Source organism: Cebus imitator, unplaced genomic scaffold, assembly GCF_001604975.1.
Source record: "Cebus imitator isolate Cc_AM_T3 unplaced genomic scaffold, Cebus_imitator-1.0 Scaffold245, whole genome shotgun sequence".
Classification (NCBI taxonomy): Eukaryota; Metazoa; Chordata; class Mammalia; order Primates; family Cebidae; genus Cebus; species Cebus imitator.
Window position 1 is genome coordinate 1,740,298 of NW_016107560.1, and position 6,000 is coordinate 1,746,297.

Sequence of the window (6,000 nt, forward strand, 5' to 3'; positions counted from 1 at the left end):
CAAATATAAAAATAGCCCTGGTTCTGTGTGTGTGTGTCGGGGGGGGGGGGAGAGAGAGAGAGAGACATAGTGAAAGGCAGGCAGAGATGGAAAAATACAGGCCCAAGAAGAATGAAAGCAAACCCCAGAGAGACTTGAAAACAGTAATGACTTGCAGAACAGTGTTGAAGAAACAGTAAATCGAGAGAGTAAACAAAACATTTCAACAGTTAATAATTAAGAGACCAAACTTGGTATGTATTCATCATCCATCAATTGTGAGGATATCTTTCTATATGAATTTTTTTTATGTTTGCCTGGGAAAATAGTAGCTAAACATTTCATTGTCCCTGGTCTGCAAAAGAAACACAATTCTGCTTTCTGTGCTTGTAGTCTTTATTGGTTTTACCTTTCTTGCCATAACCTCTGCCTTCTTCAAAGATCAGCAAGTTTTGTGAAATCACAATAGATATTCTTTTATATTGACATATTAGTAAAGTTGTATTTTAAATATAGTTTCTAATTACAGATGTAAAATTTAATTTTAATTAGAAAAATCCAGTAAAAACACAGTAATATAGAAAACAGCTTTAAAAATTTAATAATTTTTATATAGAAAACAGTGGTATCCAAGATATAAAGAAAATATAAATGCCTTGAAGTAATAAAACGAGACAATAAAAGAGTACAATTTATCAAAATTTAAAAATATCATCTTGAGTCTTAAACTATTCCATGATAATTGACATGAAATCTTCAAAAAACACACATATCATTTTAAGGTGCACTCAGGCAAAGAGGTCAGAGTATTTTAAAAAATTAACAAATTATGTCTGGTATGTACTTTTTAAAATACTAACATGTATTTATATTTTATTCAAGGAAATAAAATGTGGTTAATATTATTTAGATCCAGTTTATATTTATCAAAGCTAGGAAACTTACCACAGAAAAATAAACCTCATGAAATATTAATAATATTTTATCTTACTAAAATTACAAAAAAACCTTAATAAATTATAGACAAAAATTAAAATTACAGATAATTATATTTGATCATAATGACATAATATTTAAAATTAATTTAGGAGATAAAACCTGGAAGTGAAAAAAATTTATCATCTGGAAAATAAATGACACATTCTAAATTTCAAAACAAACTCAAAACTCAAATTGCAGACTATGTAGGGGAAAGAGGGAGAGAATGCACTATAAGCAGAACCTAACAGCTATAGCCAAAGGAAATCTCAGACCCTTGAATATATATAGTTGAATAAGACAGAAGAATTGAAATATATGTTAATTATTCTCCTAAAGAAATTTAAAAATGAAAGCCAAATAAATCTGTAGAAAGTAGAAGAAAATTATTAAAGTCAAATAAAGTAAATCACAAAGTGGCTGATATGAGCTTTTTCTTTAGCAGGGATTGGGTAGAGGCAAGAGAACAATATTTAGAAGCAAAAGGGAAAGTCAAACTAAGTGACAAAATGGACACAATAACTGTCGGAGGAGAATGTTAAGAAAGCACATTAAGTAAACGGTATGCAAGTAAATGATCTGCATAAAATGGACAATTTTAATAATGTATACAAATCAGCAAACAGCTATGTAGAAGAAATAGAGAAATTTACCAAAGTAGACCAGGTCAACCTATTTTTACTGTGCAATTTCACCATAATGTTAAGAAACAGGAAACTCTAATACTATTTAAATTAAGTTGGAAGAATGATTTTTCTGAAACTTCATGGGGCTTATTTGTGCCATGAATCTTTTTTATAGTTCAGAGAGTTTATAAGTTTTTTAAATTAGAAAATAAAGTTCATAAGACTACTAAAAAATCATGCCGATGTACAAACATATTTTTACAGGTAATATAAAAAGCATATTTTTTTATTAACACATTATATAAAATCAAACATACAGTTTAAAAATACCTATACTTTTAATGTAATGAGAATCAACCATAATTCGAAATATCCACAATATCTGTAACCTCGTGCAAAAATATATCCAATATCTGTTAGTGAACAAGTCACATTCATTGCTAATACTACTACAGTTCATTGTCTACATTGGTAATGAAAGGAAATACTAAATTTTAGATTAGTAAAAACATAGATGTAATTCTTTCCAGGGAAGTTTATTGACTTCCTGGCTATCCTGATGTAAGTCGCTTCAGATCATAGAAAGAAAATCAAGTTTTTAATTTTAGGATATTAGCATAACAGTTATAGATGGCACACAATATAGATGGCACACAGCTGCAGTTATAGAATATCAGTTAAAGATCTAAGCATTACCCGTCATAATGTCTGCAATTAAAAACATGCATACATATATTGATACAGAAAGATTGCTGTGATTTACAGAACATTGTGTAGAATATGCTACCATATGTGTAAAACAATAATGATGGAACCCACACATATTCATGTGTATATGAATAGCTTTCAAAAGGGACATAAAAGGAGGAAGAAGGTAACTGGGTTACCAGAGAGGACAAGGCTTACATTCACTATGTACTTTTCTTTGTGTGTTGTAAAATATTCAATAATTATCTCCTTAAAATCAACAAAACAATTAAGAAGCAAACAAAGCACTAATGAAAACATAAATAATATTCCCCATTTCGATAATGTGTTGTCTTAAAGAGTGGAAACCATGAAGATAATAATTTAGATATAAATATACCATTAAAACTGAGCATTTCCTCTGTGCCAAAATTTAAACAGACATAATTTAGACATAAATCCCAAGCAAATTGATATACCAGGGCATGTAGGACAGTCATATTTGAAATGGATAAGTAGTCTGGGAATTATTTAAAGTCCCTATCAACTGTACATTCGGCAGATAGATGATAGCAGAGAGTATGGCTTAGGGATATGTAAATATCTCCACGTGTCACTTTTGTGCAAGCCTGCAGACTTCAGGTTAGTGACAGTAGTAGACAGCTGTACATGTTGATCGCTTTCTGACAAAAATAAAACATGGCAAAGTACATATTTTTCCTGTGTCTGCTCTGCCAAAGTCCAGAGTGTCAATGGTAAAGGAAAGATACTTCATGTCTTGGATATTCTTCATAACCAAGAGCCTACGGGTGTCATGAATACAGCATTACAGCGAAAACCAATGAAAGTAATAGCACATACATTGATTTTCTTCTTAACAGAATACGTACTGTTTCAGCATGAGTTAAATTTCATTAAACATCATTTTCTCTTTCAGCAGAAAAATATGCCAGAGGAATCATTAGCCTCTTTTACTACCTGATGCAGTGGCCTAGTCTAATAGCTTTGGTTTTATATCCCAACTGTGCACTATGTAGGTGTGAGCCATTTCAAAAATTACAGGAACTCTCAAACCTTAGTAATCGCCTCTGTAAAATAAGGATAATTATATGTACCTCAAGTTGTAATGAAAATTAAATTACATAATATATATAATCTACTTAATATTGTAGCTGATGCTTTGGGAACTTTTCAGAAATGACAGATATGTAGATAGAATAATATACTCTACCCTCAGACTGGCTGAGTTCAAGCCCTTGCTTCACCAGTTACTACTTGCATCACCAAGGCCCAGTTGCTTAACCTACCTCTTACTCAGGTTACTTTTCTGGATTGATTGGATAGTAAGCATATATTCCACCTAAAATTGTTAAAATAATTGAGATTACACACATTCATATAAATACACACACACAAGCGTGCATGCATGCATGCACGCACTCATGCGCACACACACACATGCACACACTCACACACATACACATGCCCAAAGAGTGATTAAAGCAAGAGTAAATGCACACTAAATTACATTACTTAAAATGCAATATTAAACACTTAGTATTTTCACTGTACATAAATTTGATTCCAACCTTTGACTCTATAACAAACATTCAAATACATTTAATATTTTTAAATTTTGCCACTCTTTAGAAATTTTTAAATAATTTTTCAATTATTGTTAAAAATTTAAGAAAAAACAAATCAAATACACAGTAAAGACAAATGTATTAATGACTGGTAAGAATTGGAAAGAATATGTTTCAAAGCAATTGATAATGCCAATATTATCACTGTTTTTCAAAATATTTATCTGACAAATGCAGGCGATAGAACACCCTTCCAACCTCAGTTGCACCAAAGAGAAATAAAACTGGTGTGGTCCTCTATCAGTAACTTATTAGTTTTCTACAATGCAGTTCTTTAATATATATTTTATAAGCTGAAAGTATGATTATATGTAGTTTTCTTTATATTGCTGCTATTAATATGTCTTATCGCACATTTATATTATGATTATGGTAAAATTCCATATTATGAATAAATGAAGTACCATCCGTTTTTGTTTTTTCATTACGAAAGACAATTATCTACTTTCAGAGATCCTATTTAAAGTTATATTTCCTTATTTTAAAAAGAAGTAATTGCTCTAAAAATTCCTAAAATAAGTATGACGAGAATAAGTTGTGCTACAAACATATTATTTTTATATTTTAAAATAACACAGAAATGAAAATCCTAAGCACAACAAAGCCCTCAGCTAATCCCCTGGCAGGTAGGTGGGGATATGGAGCTGAGACTGACCTCCAGTGTTATTCCAGATTGAGGAAGGAGGCCAGGCTTTTTTAACCCTACACTTCCATGATGAGTAGGCATTTAAACGTGGACTTCCCCTGGGTTATTTTATGCAAACTTAAATAAGGCAGCTCCCTTTGGACAAGGTCAGTTCCTAGGGAGAGACTCAGCCAGCAACACACCTGACAGCTGAGAGAATGAGTGTGCAGGCATGAATCTGGAGGTACACAAACAACATCCACAGCATGGAATTCAAATGCTGAGCATATGGACTCTTAATTGTGATCTACACTGGTTCCTGAAATGGTGCACTGCCAAAACAATTCTACAGGAGGTGGCATCAGTTTTGAGATTGGGCAGCAGGTGCTGTGAAAACTATTAAAGGCTATATATTCATATTGTTTAATGCTAAAACATGTGGCAAGATTTCATCTGTTCTAACTTAGCATACCAGCGTGGCTGTAGCTCTGAGGCAAGAGGTTTGAAAAAACAGTAAAGAGGTGGTAATTTTTTTCTATTATCGGATGATGTTGTAAGACATAAGAAAGGCGAACTGAGAAAAGCACCGCCCAGTTTGTAAGCAGGAGTGACAGATAATAGAGGTAAACTAGAGTTTGGGGTCTTTATAATATAAAAAAAAAAATACTAGTAAGCCTGGATATTAAATCATAAGAGAAGGAATTACAGAAAAACTTTAACAGATTAAAACATCTAACTAATTTAAGTGTTTCAGGGCAAAATTTAAATTAAGGATATTATTGACAAATAGGATAACATAAAATAACTGGATCAGAATTAATGTACTTTTGGAAAGGTAGCATTGCTAATATTAACCAGACTAAAAATTCTCTGCATATTTAAGAAATAAAACAAGATTTCCCTATCCTACTTGAGCAAGAGTTAAGCTGCTTATCTATGCTGCCCTCTAGGAATGGCCTAATTCCTGAGCTCTAATAATAAATGTATGATAGATATAGATAGATAGATAGATAGATAGATAGATAGATAGATAGATAGATATAATTTTTATTGCTAATGTTGATGATAGAAAAACACTGCAAACAAACTGGTTAGATAAAACATGGCATATGCTTTAAAAGTAAATGCTAGAAAGTGGTTGAAAAATAAAATATCTTTAAGAAAAGACAAATTAAATTTTCAATCAAAAAATCAAGTTGACATAGTAACATGCTACAGATAATCCTTTACTTTATTCTCTACTCTTTTCTTAAAAATATATTGGATAGCAATTTTTCAGATAAAAGAACCCTACAATTCATGATTTAAATAAAATTATATACTACTGCACATTCAAAAATTATATTACTATTGTTACTCTTGAAATCTATTTTACTTCATCCTTTCATATTAATACAAATCTATCATTAAACTTTGAGCCAGTAGCACATTTTATAAAACTTTTTTTTTTTTTTTTTTT